Below are 19,623 nucleotides of genomic sequence, written 5' to 3' on the forward strand. Positions count from 1 at the left end.
GTTTTTTTACTTGCCTGAAGTCTTTTTAGAAGCCACATCTCTTAACATTGTCTGAGAGATGCCACAAGGTTCTGGTTGAGTTCAGAGCTAATTATAACTCTGAAAGAGACCTTTGTGGGATTGTCATTAGCTGTACTTGTAATTCAGACTGAGGTGTTACCTCATTTATTTTTCCAGTGAGCACCTCTTGATATGTTTGAGCATGGAAAAACCGCACTCACCTTGAACGACACTGAAGTTTGAACTACAGCTCCAGCTTAATCTTTGTGTTGCTGCTTCTGTACTTTTTTTGTGCAATTCAGTGTTTCCAAGCCCTCAGCTTTGTGTTAGGTATGTCTTTGCTTCAGTGGGTCCTCTTGTGTGTTTGAGCACAGGGAATTTGACTTGGAAACAAGGAAACACTTTGGCCTGAAGTGGTCTTTCTTGCAATTGTTACAATGCATCCTCTGTTTTCCTCTTAGGCCTTGATTGTGGCTGTACAGCTAATACCAATTATTGGGCATGTCAAAGTTCTGACTTCGTAGATGAAGCACAGAGAAAATTGCGTGTTTGGAAGTCGATGAAAAACCACCATGCAGATCCAAACGCAGATTTCAATTATTTCAACAAAAAGTGTTTCTGCATTCAATTTCCTACAAAAGTGGACTTGACTAAGCCAAATTACCAACTCTGTAAAGCACACAGAAAAGCAGAGTTAATTTTTGAATTAAATGATAGTCAAATGCAAGTAGGCAACTGTGTCTGGCTTTTCAGGTCTGAAATACTGGTAAGCTTATGTTTTGCTAATAGGACTTCTGGAGCTATCCTTGTCTCAAGCCATTTTGATTGCCAGCATGGAAAACTGTTGTTCCGGTTTGGCCAAATTTAGAAATATATCCTCTGAGAGAAGGCACAACCACCCCTCCCCCACCAGGTTAGGGAAAAAATAAATTTTCCTCGAAGGAAAGTGAAGGAGATAAAACTATTTATTTAACAAACACACAGGAACGGAAAAAAAATGCTAAATAATAAAATCTTTCGCTGCAGAGGAAAAACCTGGGAAAGTGTTAGAGTCCTCCCTTTGGTCTCCTTGGAGCTGGGGCTCGGGCCAGGGCCAGGCCCTCTGTGCCTGGTGGAAAGTCCTCCCGATGTGCTCTGATGTTAAAGCAATCAAGCAGTCCAGTAGAAAAGGGAGAAAATCCGGAATTCCAGGGAAGGAAAAATTCAACTCTCAGTCTCTCTCCGGAGAAAAAAGCAGCTGAACCACTGGCCAAAAAAAGAACTGTCCTGGGCGCAGCAAGCCGGGTGCTTCCTCCCTCCCCTGCTGCAGCCGGGAAACAAATTGCTATCTGTGTGTGACCTTGAACAAGCTGCAAACTGCTTTGAAAAAGTTTTGCTCAGTTTTTTTCCTTCCCCCTCTCAGGCTCAGTTTAGAGGCATAGAAAGGCACAGGAATTAATTTCTGGGCATAGGCAGCGATATGGGATACACATCATAAGGACACCCCAAGACAACTGTATCAAAGGAAACAAAGATAACTCTTCGCAATATGAAAGCAGACAAAGTAACAAAAACCTAAATTTCAACTCTTGAAATGTTTTTTGACTTTTTTACCGTATGTGTTAAAGGTATCATGTGCATATTTAATGTCTCCAATGTCTCTGATTTTATATTACAGTGCAACTTTAAAAGTTTATTTTTTTAATTTCTTTGTCCTTCAGGCTATTACGTAGGTTTTTAAGTCAAGGATTCAACATTAACTTAATAAGTCAATATAAATGTCCAATGAAATGTCCAAGTTCCAAGAGAACTCAAGGAAATTAAGGTCTTGCTCCTAAAATTATACAACAAAAGCAGAATTTCACTTTTTGATATGTAGCACTCCATGAATTAGACTTTCTTTTTTGCCTAGATTTTTGTCTAGAAAAAATAAGAAGCAGGCCTCATAATCTCTTCTTAAATTCCCTTATGAACAGAATTTCTAAAAATTTCAAATGAACCTGCCAAATAAATGTTGACAATAAAATGCAATCTGTAGGAGGGAAACTAATCTGCTGGGCTATGTCTAAAATTATTCACTAGAGCTCAGTGGACCTTTTTTGTCCCAGACAATTTAAGCTTTGCTGAGGGCAGGCTGGAAGGTATTTTTGTGGAGGCAGTCTGCTTTGAGGTGTGTGTACATAGACACTGAAAATGTAGAGGTAATTTTCACAGGTTTTCAAAATGTGTTTCAAGAAATCTTGAAGTGTGTGCTGACATTCAGACTTTCAGGGTCACTTCCCTGAGAACACTCATTTCATCCTATCATTCTCCATGAACAACATCACTGTGCTTGGGGAGAAAAACTAGTTCAATACATGAAATGCTTGAAACTGGTGTTTAATACATGCCTGTAGTGATAAATAGTAAGGTGAATTGACTTTAGCTTTGCTTTGAGCGTCCAGTCAGAGGTACTGAAAAATATGCTCATTATTTTGTACGTTTTCATCTAAGTGCTGCTCTGGCAGTTGGTGCATTGCTCCCTGTCAGTTCTTGTGTTTATCACAGTTTCATCTGTAATGAACTTTAATCAGATGCACTGGGGCCTAAAGACTGTTTTTTAAAATGTCCTACCTGCATGAACCTCTGTTTTTTAATTTTCCCAAAAAGTTAGAAAAAGATGCACTTGAGGACCTGATTTCCACCCTCACTTCCAACCCAACACCAAACCATCTTTTTGGGTGTTCATTTCTTTAAGTTAAAAAATGGCAAGAGTTCAGATTTCAGGGTATGAAAGGAAGATCTGAATTGCTGAATTGGTATTCTTCTATCCTGGGGTGATCTTCTATGAAATCTGAAGATCTATGGTATAAAAATAAAAAAATAATATAATAAATATAACATATGGTTATTAAAAGGCTTTTCTTAAAGCAAAACCAAATTATTAGAGTGTGGAATTGTTTTCTCGTTTGTTTATTTCAGTGGCTTCTTCAGAGTTAATAGTTGTCAGAAATAGAGACTGAGTGAAAAAGAAAGAAAAACCAGAGAAGCTTAAAACCATTATCTAGTGAAAAAGAAACATCAAAATGCTCATCACCCCCTCCAAAAAAATTAAAAAATTATATTAATGAATTCCATGAATTTTTGACAGATTTCAGTTCAGTATCAGCTACTGCCTATGCCAAGGTTTTACAATAGTCACACTGGACATATCTGGCTGGGTACTCTGAACATCTTATCTGGCTGTCGAGAATGTCCTAAGCAGAGAAAATTTTTCAACTGAAAATTAAAAAAAAAAGAAAGTGAGCTCATCGCTCCCATTTTCTTTAGATTTCCAGGCCACTGTCTGAAAGTATTTTAAGACAATGCTGTTTAATTTTCCTTCCTGAAAATACAGTATTGAAGTTGAAAGGCCTAATAGCACCATGTGGCTAAAGAGACTGAAGTATCTATGGCACTTCTGATTGTTTGCCAAGAAAGTCCTATGTAGGTAAGGAACGACTGATTAGGGGTCTCACTTCCTTGCGTGGTCTTTATTTTATAACTTATGTGGTTGTTTAAGACCAAGACTGTAAATAACGTATAGTTCCAGTAGCACAGTCTGGAGAGTTATGGTGATATAACCAAAGTCTAACGTTGTGATAATAATGCAATAAGATGATCATTGGCCCAGTTCTGGGTTTATACCTGAATGTCAAGTCAGAAGGATTGTAAGTTTTCTAAGACTACAAATATTTATGTCCAAAGTCAAAATGAAAATGCACCGACCATAGAAATTGTCAACTCTTTAGGCTGTTGGCACATCTAGGATGAAAACCATATCTGCTGAGTTAGGGTAAAAACATAGTCTTACCCATCCCAAATATATATATATCCCAAATATATTTATCATTCAGGAAAAAATCTTGCTGTTACCATGTTATGGAAGCCCATTGTAGCAGCAGCCTAATGGTGATTCTGAACTAGGTTTATATAAATCCTTAATTTCTAAAAAGCTCAGGAAGAGGAAAATAAAAATTTCCTGTGTCTCATATAACCATTATTACCATTTATTATCTTTAAGAGGCCTCACTCCTCAGTTTGAAAAAAAGCCATCTTTTCAAGAAATACATGTTTTATTACACTTTTTCAGACTTGCACAAGACTTATTGCAGTTGTATTTTATTCAGATAGAGATACACTGATTTTTTGTGACTTCATAAAGTCTAAAAAAAATAAAATGAAAGAAGATAAATATTTACAGCAAAGTTTCAGGGATATATCCTAAATTTTTGAGTTGACTGTATTGCAAATGTGCCTGAAGCAAACAAAATGACACTGCTGGTAGAAAAACATAGCTGGGGATTCAAGTCTACGACTTCCTTCTACTAGCAATTGTCCCAAGCAATTCATCCTAACTACAAGCAAACATAGGCAAGCTGTCAGCTGGTAAAACACATGGACTGTAGTCTCACTGACTGAAGGTTAGGAATGTTTTAACACCAGCTATTTTTTAGCAGCTCCAAAACCCCAAGACAAAAGTCATAAAGTATGGAGTGATCCTCCAAGACTTATTTTGGTTTATTTTATTCCAGAAGAATAATTTAGGCATATAGAAATCTATTACTTCCATGGCAGTTAGATTTGATGCCATTTGAAAAACAAGAAAACAAATCATAGAAATTGCACATAATTCTGTGTACTAGAGTTGGCCACATAATACTACATAGGTGTGGGCTTACACTGTGTTTTACAAATCAGTTCCTCATGAAAAAAGCCAGAGTTGATGAGAATTATTCAGTCGTGTATGACTAGGGAAAAGCAGATGCTACTAAGGCTGTGCACTTCCATGCATGGCTCTTCAGTGTTCTGCAGCAGTAGCCCAAAAGTACTAATAGTCACAAGGGAGAAATTAATTGAAGTGATTGGCATATTAATATTAATGTTTTAAGGAACTGGATGAATTAGACATAGTAACTGGGTATGTTGAAAGGGGAGAGTATCAGGCTGCAGGAATCTTAGCAGAAAAAATCTTAAGTCATTTAATTAGTTATCTTGGCACACAAGAAAAAGGATGGTGTAAATGTAATTTAATGACATGAAGCTGGAAGCCCTTTCCTTGACAGAAGATAATGAAAATGTCAAGAATCTATAGGAATTGAGTGAGAGAAGTGGGATGAAGTTAAATACTATAAATATAGATTCCATTTGTATTAGGGGCAAACATCATTCATTCTGCCATGAGAGTGACCATCTCAATTTGATTGGATGAAATAAAACATGAAAAATACAAAATTCCAAACATTTCATAAGATGGATGTCTAACATTAATTCTCTTTCTAGGCACTCACTTTCCTGGAATTCCTTGCAAGTGCACTTCTATACCCTCAGGAGATGGTTTTCTAAGGGTAAGATGTTCTATCAGGTGTCTGCTGTGTGGCTGTGGAGATATTTGTAGCTTTTAAAGTCTAGTGGTGGTGGATAAAATCTGTAAATCTTTCTGCCTACACAAACAAATCTTGTTTAGCATTACTGTGTCATCCCATCTGTCACCCCATCTGTTCAGTGTTTTCCAGTAGTTATCCTGAAGCATTTAGCAATCAGTCACACATAGACCAAACTTCTGTGTCCACTATCAGGCTTAAACCCCAAAGGATTATTTCTTCCTGTTTCTTTGTAAAGATGACAAGGCCTTAGGATCACAGCTAGATCTGAGTGAACAACCCCTGGGTGCTCCTCCACAGCCCAGACAACTTCTGGCAGAACCAGTGTAGGTTAATTAATTGAATTGGAGGCTAATTAATTGAATGAGAAAACACTGATAAGCATGTCAATTTTAGGATGGTGAGGAATGGGATGAATTTTTCCTTAGGAAGTCTTACTGCAAAGGCTCTAAAATTAACTTGAAAATGCCAAAATGTTTTTTTTTCCCCTAGAACAGGCTTTCATCAAAATTAAGGGTATGACAAAACAGATTTTATAGTTTAATTGCGTATTTTACTTTAAAGATCTTTGATTCTTTACTATTAATGTACACAAAAAAAATTTAGTGTTTCCATATAGAAACATAGAGATGCTAGAATCAAAGTTCTCAAAATGCGGAAGTAGAACATTTCAGAAACTGTTTAGGAAATATCTCTTGGACAGAAAAAGATCATGTCATTTCTTGCTAGAAGTTTCTTTCTTCCAGTTTCCATTTTATAATAATTTAAGATAGTATTTTATAATTAAGAAAATATACTTTAATGATATTTCCCTTCATTATATGTTCAATTTACATGGAATATGAAGTACAGAGTGGGGGGTTGCTGAATGGCTTAATTTAAAATTCTCAAATATTCATGAAGTGTTTCATTTCATGTTGTGAGTAAAAAAGGGATGAAAAATACTTACTGCTAAGGGTTGATAAGGAGTTTAAAGGAGAAAGGCATTCACAGTACTGTAAATATGTCAAAACAGTGCTAGGTAGCACAAAGTATAACAACTATGTTTACTGAAAAGGAATGCAGAACGTGTAGTAAAGAGACAGATAGCAGCAGTATATAAAAATCAGGGGTATTAAGAATGAACCTGTCTTTTTCTAGTGCAAAACATTTTAGTTTCAATCTTCAGAACCTATTATTAGATGTGTATCATGAGTACCAAAACCCTATCTCCACTCACCTTTGATTCCCACTTTCAAATTTATATACTTCAGAGGAACTGATTTCCTTCTTAACGAGTCAATTGCAATCAATATTCGCAGTGAATTACAGTAATGTTCTTTAACATGTTCCTTGCTCCACAAGGAGATCTAAAGCACACAAAACAGTCTACTGAGCACCCACATTGTTTGCAATAGGATTAACGAGTACTGTGAATTTTTTCCTGTGGGCTTGTGCTGGTTTTGGCTGGGTTAATTTTCTTCCCAGGGCCTGCTATGAGGCTGTGTTTTGGATTTGTGCTGAACACAGGGTTGATAATACAGAGATGTTTTTGCTGTTGCTGAGCAGGGCTTACACAGAGCCAAGGCCTTTTCTGCTTTTTGTGTCGGCCATGCTGGTGAGGAAGCTGAGGGGGCCTGGGAGGGTGGGAGGAGACACAGCCAGGACAGGTGACCCCAAATGACCAGAGGGATATTCCAGACCATGTGACATCATGCTCAGTATATAAAGAGGGGGGAAGGAGGAAGCAGGGGAAATTTGGAGTGATGGAGTTTGTCTTCCCATGTCACCGTTGGGCATGATGAAGCCTTGCTCTCCTGGAGATGGCTGAATACCTGTCTGCCCAGGGGAAGCAGTGAATTAATGCCTTGTTTTTCTTTTCTTGTGTGCATTGCTTTTGCTTTCCCTATTAAACTCTCTTTATCACAACCCATGAGTTTTCTTGCTTTTACCCTTCTGGATTTTCTCCCTGATCCTTCTTGTGGGGAGTGAGTGAGTGGCTCCATGGGGCTTGGTGGCTGGCTGGTGTGAAATCATGACAGGGTTTAAGGTCAAGCAGTTAAAAAACATAACCTTTATTCTGACTAAGGACTGGAAAGTGACTTTTACACAAGAACTTATAGCACAAACCCACTGTTGTAAGTCAGGCATTGGTAGTCGTTTTCAGGTTGGAGAATTAACTGTAAAGTTGTATTGTCCTTAGCCACCAAGTTTCAAGTGCATTTGTCCATTATCAGGACTTTGGTGCTCAAACAACATACCTCCATCACCAAAAACCAGAACTGTACTGATATTAAGGCCATTCAATACAATCTTTACTACTCTTGGATCATGTTTGTCATTACGGTAAAGTATTGTGTTCTCTACTGTTTATTTACCAATTTTGTCAGGTAACTGGCAAAATTCTATTGGAACGGAAGTAATGAGACCTTTTTTTTTACTTTCTAATGAGAATTACCTTTTCATATGAACTCAATTGCTTTCAGCTTTCTTATCAACAATTACCTTTGCATAAGGGCATCTTTCCATTATGGCCTTTCCTTAATTGTCATCCTAATTAGACTTTTCAGAAGGCTTCTAAGAGATAAAAGAATGACATTGACATACTTATCAATCTATCTAAGCTGCCTATTCACCAGATAAATTTAGAATACCATAGCTACAGAAGCACTAAGACTCCAGGTTTATTTCAGCAAATTGATACAGAAGTAGTTGGTATTGCACAATTAAATCTCATCATGAAGTTATCCTAAAACTATATCCGACAAGTAGAAAACATATGCTAGTTACTGGCAAATTATTTCCAAAATTGTCAGTTTGACTCCAGATAGCACACAGAATCATACACACTAGAAGAAGGATATCCCAGTCTTTTCCCGTATAAAACCCTGTCATGAGGTAGCAAAGCAATCTTAAAATTTAAAGTAATGTTTTTTTCATGATGAAGTGTATTGGATGAAAATAGATGAGAACAGAAAACAACATGAAAAGCACATGCTGAGATTTTGATTTTTCCAAACCAAGTAGGAGCAGCCAGTTGTTTGATGCCAAGTCCCATGGAACTCAGGGAATAGCAGAACTGTCAGTGAATCCAGTCACTGGTTAAAGGTCCAGGTTGGTATTTCTTATTTTGAAATAAGGAATCAGTGACTTCTGTGGGACTGCCATCAAGCACTCTGTTTTTTTCATCTCCTGTTCGTTTGGAAAGAAACATTCACGCTAATTTCCCTCTTTGAGGCAGGACTCTTCAAAAGATGCTCAAGAATTTAGTAACATTTTGGTTTTGGTATTGTTGACTTTACTCCACAAATGTCTCAGATGAACTCTCCAGCTGCTAGACATATTGTAATAACATATTGTTGCATAATCTGGAAAATTCCACAGACCTGTAAAATGCAAACAAGACTCCTGCTTTGAAAAAAAAGTGAGAGTACAGTTGGCCTTTTGGAGAATACCAAGTATTTATCTCCAAATTATTTCCTTTTCCTTAAATATCCAGTACTCTTATCTTTTCAATGTCCTGTGCTATACTACCTCTCTTCCCTTCCATACAGTCAATTTCTAAAACTCATAGCACATCACCACCCAGACCTGTCAATATCCATGGAGATTTTGTGTTTTTCTGGAGACCTTTATCTACATTTATGTTAATTTTTCTACCTTGTTAACAGACATATATATATATATGTGTCTATATATATATATATAAACATAGGAAAACATACAGTTAAAAAAATTCCAGTGAGATATATTATTCATTTAATGGTTCTAGGCTTTCATTACAAACAGTTTGTTTTGGTTGTTCTCTTAGTGTTTAGTGAGAGCACTTATGGAAATAACTAAGTATCTAATGGATATATTAGACCATTATCTAATATTGATTTGTTTCTATAGCCTGCAGAACATAAGTCCATAAGTCTGAACTCTGGTACTCTATGAATTTGGATTTAGTAATTTTCCTAATTTTCTTAACAATCAATGTTTATACTAAAATAGTCTATAACACTGTGTTTTCTCATATTTGAACAACTGCAAATACTCTTGTATTGCAGCGTGTCAATATCCTGTGAAGCCATGTAGGAGCCCTTACCAAGAGACATACGTATGTATCTCTAATCATACTAAATACAAGCCATAATAAGTATGATTACTCAGTATATAATATTTTCTGCTGTCATTAAACAATTGGAAGGAAACATTCAAAGTGTCTAAAACATATGTAGTTTTGACATGGAATATTGGGGCATATAAATGCATGTTAGCAGACTGTCCTCTATTCTTCCTTCTTTTCATGAACTATTTATCATTTCTCACAGACAACAAGTCTTATGCATGTAGCCCACTGCTAAACCATGACACCCAGCAAACTCCATTTTATCCTTTTCCTTTCCATTAAATGTGGGCAAAATTAAAACCAGTTTGAAGCTGAGCCTAGTTCTTGACTGAATTCAAGACAATTTAACTTTACACTTATTAGACTTTTTTTTGCTGGCTATGAAGTGAAAAGGGGGATCTGAAATCATACCGTCCAGCTTACCTTTCCTAAGATAAGCATCATCAAGGAAGGTATGTGTATTCCACACAGTAAATCCAGGAAGAGGTGTCTAGATTTTATAGGAAATAGTCCTTTTATATGAAAGGTTCTGCCTCATCTGAAGAGTACCAATTCCACCAGGTTTCTAATTTTGAGGAAGAGTTATTCACAGCTTTTATTGAATTTATAGGTATGGAATACAAATTGTAAGTAGTTAAAGACTGAGAACACAGAAATCATGTTTAACTTGTCTTTCTGTTTGGGGAGCAAACAGTTTTATTGTAATTGTTAATACAAAAAAAGATCAAGTTATTCTGTTATATCTTGGAATACTTTAATTAGTTTTGCTGACAATTTTTCAACAGCAAAATTACATACTTCATAATATTTCTTATCTGAAATTATAGAGCAACATACATAGAATATGATGTAGAATTTATGCTGCATGGAGGATGAAGCTATAAAAGTTTAATATTTAATCACAGTTTGATAAATCAAAGTAACACCATATGTTCATTATATATATTTATACATGGTCATAAAATACATTACACTTAATGTTGGCTGACTGCTCATAACTTACACGCAACCCTTAAATGACTAAGAAATGGGAAAGTATACTATGAAACTAATCAGCAGAAAAAAATTGAGGTTGCTATAACATTCTGTTCTGCTATCATAACAGTTCCATAAATGTAACTTAACACATTTTTTTTTCTTAAGAAAAATGAGTGCAGACAATAAGCTCATATCCATGCATCCTGTGCTTTTACCAGCACCCAGCACCACTCCAGCTGTGCTGGCAGGGCCAATTTAAGGTATAACTTAAATAATCTTATAATCAAGATATTCAGTAAAACTTTGAAATCATATAAGGCTCTCACAAGCTAGAAGTTTTTTACTTCTGTACGTTCATGTTAGCTATTTATCATGAGCCCAGCTATACAAACATAGATATTACAAAATTTAAGGATAAGAAAGCAAATGCTACAGCAGTACCAGAGAATTTCGAAGTCTTCTTTGTATTTTGCACTGGTAACAAACACATAGATGAAATGTTAACTGTTGCTAGTGGAAAACAGGAGTTTTTCTGTGCATTCCCTGAGTAAATTTTAAAAGGAAACATATACACTGAGGATATATAAAGGTGTGTGAGACTTGTGTTGGAGTCTGTCTCAGTTATGATTCAGTGGAAACCAGATATCAACTGATGTAAATGAAGCATGTGGAAAAACAAACACAGCAAATTGACAATCACATATTTCTCCACACATGTATGGTTTTGTTAAAAAAAAACAAAAATGAAACCCCAAAAGAAGAAACAAAAACCTCCCAAAACAACAACAACAAGAGCAGCAACAACAAACCCACAAAACCCAATCAAAACAAACCCCAACCAACCAACAACAAAAAAGAGAAAATTTACCTGGGCAACTGTTCCAATTTTCCACCTTCAAATCTTATCACCAAAAATCCATTTTATTAAGTGCCATTAATTATATTGCATTTAAGACAATTATTTTGTTAAAATTACTTTTAAAGCTCTGGAAGGAGTGCTGAGAGAAGTCTGTTTACTTCAGACTGAACAAGTTTGATATAAAAAATTATGTTGGCAGGACATAAATATATTGCACCATTCTAAAAGTAGAACAATTATTATTTTTACAAGGCAATTCAAACATGTGACTGTTTATTACTAGAGTTGCAAAGTCAATATTACTTTTGAATGAGTGAAGTGCAAGCATATACCTCCAAATGCAAAAGGTTTAAATTTTAATTATCCGTTAGGGACAACTAGAGTGAGACTAAGTTTGAAAAAGGACTTTGAACTATAACTTTGAATACTTTCATATTACTTTCACAATGATCAAAATATCTTTTTAAATTCTGTCCCTCTGAGACAATCAGGGTCTATAAAATTCCTCATTTAATTTTCATTAACCTTAAAATTGAACCAGTTATGGAAGGTAAACGTGGAGGTAAAGTGTAATGCAAGTTATCACTGTACATTATGAGAAGAGAAACACATCTTACAGAAATACCATGTCCTTGTGCAGGCACGATCTTCCAGCATTTTTGTGGCTGACACACAAATGTATATTTGACTAGCAAGAGAGAAGGACAAGTGCTCCACCAAAACCCCTTAGTGGTGTGTCTTGCACAGATAACTGCATTGCTCACTGCAAATGAAATAACTCCCATCACAGTTTTGCATGGTTCTTGCACCAAAAGGTCTGTCTTACTGCTCAATATGCAGAGATAATTGGGATATGTAGATGGTGTAGGTAGACATTGGCCTGTTCCTGTTGTTCCCCAATATATTCTTCCTCTTATTTATGTCTTATTGTCTCCTACACTCTCTACCTAATAGAGGGGGAAACTACGCACAATACGAATTCAGAAATCCTGCATTTTGACAATCAGTATTTCCTTTTTGTTGAGGAGGATAAAAGGGAGAATCACAATTATTCATATGAAAATGATACCTAGCTCCTGCTGAAAAGTGAACTATTTATTTGATAACAACGTGCCATCTAATAATAACTCAGCAGGGAAGTGAACTAAGCAGCATATTCATCAGCACAGGGGATTTCCAACCAAGTGATTATCTGCTTTCCAAATCTTATATTGAAAGCAGACTGCTGAGAATCTTTGCAGCAGTTATCATTTCTTTCAGTCTATGTAGGCAGCAATCTCTGTGCACTGTGAATATTTATTGTCATAAAGAGAGACAAAGTCAGCTGATAATCTTGGGTCTAGTACCAGATACTCAGCATGAAATAACAACCTGTAGAATCATTATCTTTTTGTCTCTTTGCTGTCTTTTGTCGTTGAGCGTTTGGAGGTTTTTGTTTTTAATTCATGGAACTGATCTAAATTATTCAAAGGCAGCAGTACAATCTATTTTATGTGGCTGAGCCAAGTCCTATTTGATCATGTTCTCTTCTATTTCTATTCTGTTTAAGTAGAACTCATGCCATGCAGCTAGATATGAACCATGTGACAGACAGTACACCCTTGCAAAGGATTGCATGCTGTTAGGAAAGCTGAAATTCTAATTTCTCTGAAAAATAATTTTATGTATTTTAATGTGGCAACAGACAACAAATTCAAACTCTGGTTGTATTACTGAAGTTGATAAAATTATCATGGAATTATATCAGACATAATCAGTCTTCCCATAAAGCTCAAACTGCAAACTATAGCCCTGATCCTGCAGAGACCACCACTTGAGCATGAAATCTACACAGATCTCTCCAGCAACACCACTGTTGTTGAAATCTACTGAAGTGCTGGAATTTACAACTATGGACAGTAAAATAAACCAAACAGCTTTTTAAACACTGAAGTATTCCAAACTGAAGAAAAACATGCAGATGTGAGGAATTACTCAAGACCAGCTAGGGTCACAAACATTCAGCTGAAACACAGGACACACACAGGCCACCAAGAACACATGGGAAATTGTCATGAAACAGTAACATAAAATCTTTATACCAACCAAAATGATCTGGATTTTCCTCTGCACTCATTTTTTTCCCCAACTTTTATTTTCAATGGATAACAAGTGAAGCGGTCAGAAGTTAGTCTGATGTATCCAAACAGCCATACAATGGCTGAACTGAACTCTACATTGGTTCACTTTCTCCTTTTTCACTTTAAAATTAAATAGTAGTAAATAAATTTTTGACTTACTGAATTGATTTGCAGATAATTTGGCTAATTTTCTTCCCATACAAGTTAGGTGGTTTCAAGATGATAAGTAGTAAGTACATAAGTAATTTGTTTTACTTCAAAACCACACCCATTATTTAAAACAGTTAAAACAACTGAAGTTGAAATAAAACTCTTTCCATGCAGAAGTTAGTTGATGTTAAGAAATGAAGCTCATTTTTTTGAAGTGGAGTTTATTTATTGGTTTCTTCTGAATTTAAAAATGAGACTGAATGCATTTTCTGTCTACAGTAATACTTATTTTTCAATTCAGCAGGATAGGCAGGAGGATACCATAATGTTCTATTTTTTAGTAATTAAGTAATTTATCTCTGATTGCGCTGACAAAACCAGTCCTTTGAATAGTACAATAGGTGGCAGCCCTTCCTTGTGTGCTTCACTGTGGACTGGCAGATTTTGGTTGTGCTTGCACTAGGCTTGGATTTGACAAAGTTATAAGTTCAATTAACTTGAGTAAACTTGTTACTCAAAAGTTTGAAACTGATTGATTAAGTGAATAAATAATCTGTGTTGTTTTCATTACTATCACATTCTCCTTGCATACTAAATTGGGAAAGATAAACTCAGGAGCACTCTAATGAATTGCTAGGAATTTGTGGTAGTTATCTAATGGTACCTTTCTTTTGGAATGTAATTTATCTTCTTCAGTTTAATTGACTTGTTTAGTCAAATATCACACTGCCAAGCTCAGCTTTTGAAAAAGATATTTCACCAGTTTGCTAAATAATGAACTCATACATATCTAATGAGCCTTCAAAGCAAAGCAGAGTACATGCATGTGGGGAAGGAGGAACTGTCCCAAACAGAAGAAAACTGTTAGACAAAGGCAGAAGAGACCTTTCCATTTCGAAGTTTTCTTGTTATTCAACAATGTATATTCTTACCAGCCTTTGAAATTAAGACAAAAAGATTAGAAAAGCTGCAAAGTTTTGTCCTTGTCATAAAGAAAATCAAACACCTTCTATTCCCAGACATTTTTTCTAATAAAATAAGATTTATTTTTTAAATTTCGAAAGTAAAAAGAGGAATGTCTCCATTAATTGTTTTTTCATGATCATGAAAAAAAGATATCTTGATTATCAAGGAAAACTTTATGTTTATGAGATAGCTAATGTTTTTTCCTATCAGAAAAGATAAAATATTTCAAAATGACTGAATTAATTCTTACTTAGACTATACAACATTCATAGCATTTTGTTTATTTTGATTAACTCTATGAATTTCAGTTCCTGAGTGCTTTTCAGAAAAAGAGTTTATCTTTCTTCATAACTGTAGTCACAAAACCCTTAAGTCTCAAGATGATAGACGGTACATTTTCAAGCAAAACTAAGAAATACTTAATTTGACTTTTCTGGGATAGATATGACAAGTTGTTGACTGTGCAATTAAATTTTTAGAAGATGGGTTTTTCTTCATGTCTCATGGTTGGGTTACCCTATATCTAATAAGAGATGAGCTCTGTTCGGTGAAGTATTCCTAATCTCTCTCTAGTTTTAATAATATGCCTGACCTCGCTCTGCAGATATACAGGAAAATGTGTGGGTAACATGCTGCAAATTTTCCTCAGTGAAATCTCTAATCTGTTTCCATCCCTCAAGTTAAGAGGAAATTGTCCAACACATGGAAAGGTTACTGGGGACAGAAGAGAGAGAGCATTTGTACAAACCTTGCTTCCATAAGAAACCAGATGAAAAATCTCAACAAAAATGTCACGGCTTTTATAAATATTTGTCTTGGTTTGAAAGACAGGTGTCTGCCAAGGAAGATGGGAACCTCCCTTGGAATGGAATATATGACCCCCTTCTCTCTGAATTATTATAACTTTGAAATTACAGGGCTTTCGGGAAAAGATACAGGAAAAGGAATAACAGTTCTTTACTAGTTTGTACATATATAACAAGGCAAGCAAACGACAACAGCAGCAGCAAGCAGCAAGCGGAACCAGAAGCCAGTGGCAGCCTCTCTCGGCCGCGGGCCCTTTCCCCTTGGGTGCAGTTCCGCTCACAGCCGGCAGGGGCGCTGATGGCTCCCGGCCGGGCAGGGTGGCTGCAATGATTCCCCTGCGCCTGCAGGGGGCGCTGTGGCGCGGGCTCAGCTGCCTCTCTTCATGTGGTAATGCTGGGCGCAGCTGGCGGAAAGAGATGGAAAAGAGTTTTCCTCTGCAAACTCACAGAGGCAGCTGGTGCCAGTGCCCCTCCAGATGGTGAAATGGGCTGTAGCAGGAACCTTGGAGCATCAGGTTGGAATGGCAGAGGTGAGCACACTCGGGTTAGCAAACAAAATGTGTCAGAAACTCGGCAGCTGTAGCAGGAGCCGTGGGCAGTGTCCCAGCAGGCACCAGGTGCTGTGTTACAGTGTAGCGAAAAACCTGGAGCAGTGGCAGAAAAACAGCAGGGCTGGGCAGAGGCATCAGGGCTCCTGTACGCAGCCGGGAGAGGCTCCCTCGGAGCGGGGAGGGGGCTCGGGTTTTCCCCTGAAGCACCTGAGTAGATGGTGAGGATCCTTTCCAGTGAGGTAGGGTGTTAATAAGGTCCCAGTGCAATGTCCACTCTTATGAGCAAAGGCTCACCCATGGTAGGAGAAAATAGGAGACGGGACTCCGCAATGGTGGCGAATTCTCACCACAGCAACCACAGCCTGTCTCCCTTTGATCCCGAGAGCAAGAGAGAGAGAGGAGCTGAGCCCAACCCCTCACCCCCCAGCCAAAATCTCGTGGTATCTCAGCCCTTCCCTCAAGAAGGCCCCTCAGCTACAGGAGTGCAGCCAGCTGCACTCCTCCCCCTCCTCCTTGGCCATATCTTTTGTCTCTCTTAAGTACCAGTTGTTATTGTCTCAGCAACAAATGGGACAAAATTCTGTGTGAGAGAGAGAGAGAGAGAGAGAAAGAAAGAAAGAAAGAAAGAAAGGAAGAAAGGAAAAAACAAGAAAGAAAGGAAAAAAAGAAAGAAAGAAAGAAAAAGAATTCTAACCTCCAACAATATTGAATCAGATTAAATACTTCATGAATGAATATTAGCGCTGGCAATGCACATCTCCATTATCAGGATTTTGGTTCTTCTCAGATTTCATCCCTCTAGTTAAAAGGTTCTCTAGTCTACACCTGAGTCTCAACATTTTGCACAGCACTACTCTTCAGAGCAACAGACACAAGATATAACTTGTAACATTTTTATGCATCAATAATTCCTTTCAGATATAAGGCAATTTTATGTCCTCTTGCCATCCCATTTAATTTTAAATTTATGTATTTACTTTTAGTATTCCCATTCTCTAGTGATGATCTGCATGGATGCAGTCCTTCCCACAAGTGTGGAAAAGAATTGTTCCTAAATATCTAGAGAGATGAGAAAGCCCTATGAGATATGAACTGTGATTGCATACAACTTTTTACATTTTCTTTTGAAAAGCCTGGTCTTTGTTATTGTATATCCAACAACAAAATTTTGACAAGGTAAGAAAATTCTTTGATTCAAGGATGTAGAGGTTTTTTGTTCCCTTGTTTTGACTCTTGGACATCCTCCTAAGAAAATGAGACAATATAATGACTGTCACCTTTGAACTGCTGTGATACCTAATGTAATACTTGTAAGAGCCATGTGACTGAATTTTCAGTTCAAGATCTATACAATTGATACAAGTAGCTGTTCAGATAAATCTGCATAATTTATCATTACTAATACCATTCATTTTCTAAGTAAATGTGGGTGCCAGTGTTGATTCTGATCTGAGCTTTCAGTGAAGTCAAGTGTTCTCAGATTCACAATTCAGATTGCAACAGACAAAATTCCATAACACACCCCCCCACACTTCTAATAAGGCAAAACCCATTACTTACTATGTATGTTACATTAAGCTGCTAAAAGCAAAGGTCGTACAACAAAGTTAAAACAGTAAAACAAGTTTTATATACTCTTTTCCTTATACTGCATAATATTTTTGTCATATATTCTTACCTATGGAATTAAGGAAAATGTAATGACACAATCTGGTGGAAGTCAAATCAAGTGGAAATAGTGATGCAAAAATTGCCAGAATTCTTATTTTATCCTTTTGTACCTAATGGACAAAATGCTGAGTGTCAAAAGAAGTGTATTTCTGACCATCAGCATTATTCATGCTCTGTTTCTGATATTCTCCTGTAATTCTTTTTATTTTATTATAAAATTAGGACTTATTTTTATTGCGTTTACGAAAAATACTATGGTAACCACCAGAAGAGAACAGAAAAGTTAGCTGTACAACTGTCTGCTGATACTGGAGTAACACATTTTGACTATTAAATACATTATAAATACTTGTGCTATTGCAGTTAATGGAAATTTTCCCATTAATCTCTTTGTATTTCAAGGAGTCCAGGCGCAAATTGCATTAGAATTGTATCTGAAAAGTTACTTCATAGATTTCTTGATGTAAATTTTACTTTTACATAAGCAAATGGCGTAGCAATAGCTGATGTGAGTTTATTCTATAAAGTTCTGTTCTTCTTTGAAGTATCTTAATGATTTACTTTCTGTCATTCCTGAATCTACCTTAATGCATTATTATGCATGGCTGCTGTTTCAGATGTATTACATCACTCTTTATAAGACTTAAGCTTTATGTTGGCATCAAGTTTGTCTTGCACAATCCATTTAGTAACTGTATTTCAGTCCCTAAGCTGTTGATGAATTTGGAATCATGACTTAAATATTTACCATTTTCTGTTGAAGTGTGTTAGAAGAAAGAGATTATGCATGCAGAAAGTGTATAGGGAGTTTGAAGATAACAAATGATACATCAAGCACAGCCTAATGTGGTTTTACTGGAGTAGAAACAGTGGTAATAAATCACCTGCCAATGTTGATAATAAAATACTGCATTGGCCTCCATCAGCCACAAGAGAAAGGTTAAATGTTATTCCTCACAATAACCATGTGGTCCTCATTCCTGACATCCTGACTTTATCATTATTTTCTGTAGAAACTGTGATCCTTATGAAAAAATACTCCATAAAGAATAAAACCTGATGCTTGCTAACCTATAATATCCCTGGAAAACCTTCATCCATTTTATGGTTATTGTACCACATAAATTGTCTTCCATTTGGAGGTAAATACAGCCTGCTCTGCAAAAGTCAGAAGGTAAAGCTTGGAATTCATCATGATCAGCTTTGGTTATCTCTAATGATTTTTGCATAACCAGTAGTGCTGGTCTGTGTAGTTTAGTATAAAAGGCAGCTAAAACCAGCATTCTTAGCCTTTATGATGTAATTTATTTATTATTTATTTTTGAGTTGAGTTGTTAGATGATATTCTGCACTGTGGTGATGGAGAGAGGTGGTGCAGGGTTCTTTCTGAATCTTAATGATAGAGGCACCAAACCAAAATGCTTGATAAGATAACTGATATGATAACACAGAACAGGAAGAGGAATATAGACAGTTAGTGGTGAACCTTATGTCCCTTCAGATGGTGGGCACTTTGTGTTCACGCATCTTTGGATGGAGCCTGGATGGGTTCTCCCATGGTGCATTGTCCAGATCAGAGCAGACCCTGTCTGTGGAGAGATCTCCCATTTTCTTCCATAGAGCTAATATGTAATTTCTTCACAAGAAAGTAACCCTATTCCTTAAGGATGAGGAACTTCTTGTCATGTTAGCTACAAACCTGAAAAACAATTAAGAGCAGTATGAATACAAGAGAAGTTCATGCATCTGTTCTTTGCTGTAGCATTGTCTTCCAGGCTTGGTCTGTCCAGCCCTTCTTCCTAAGGTGTAACACACAAATATTATCCAGCCATAACATTCAGTTTTTCCCTTTGCAAAGAATTTTCCTGAAAATGCAATAGCAGTTTCCATTAATGTCTGTCTCAGTTTCAAGACAAATTTCAAAAGAAAACGCCCTGAAATGAGCATTTCCTCTACGGAGAAAGGGCTTCAGTAACTCTCTTTATTTCTGCCAATGAAAGAAATGGATACCAGGGAGTGAAAGTGAAAAGATCGTGTTTATTAACCAA

General features: G+C 36.6%; 1 long non-coding RNA gene across 2 annotated transcripts in view; it reads left to right on the plus strand.

The window, feature by feature from the left end:
• The first annotated feature begins 1,403 nt into the window (after nt 1-1,403).
• Nucleotides 1,404-19,623, plus strand: part of LOC116444723 — a 29,121-nt gene continuing 10,901 nt past the window's right edge. For both annotated transcript variants that reach the window (XR_004240464.1, XR_004240465.1), the window contains exons 1-2: nt 1,404-1,543; nt 5,281-5,345. This is a non-coding gene — a long non-coding RNA (uncharacterized LOC116444723). The remainder of the gene's footprint in view (nt 1,544-5,280; nt 5,346-19,623) is intronic.

This window comes from Corvus moneduloides, chromosome 5 (assembly GCF_009650955.1).
Source record: "Corvus moneduloides isolate bCorMon1 chromosome 5, bCorMon1.pri, whole genome shotgun sequence".
Classification (NCBI taxonomy): domain Eukaryota; kingdom Metazoa; phylum Chordata; class Aves; order Passeriformes; family Corvidae; genus Corvus; species Corvus moneduloides.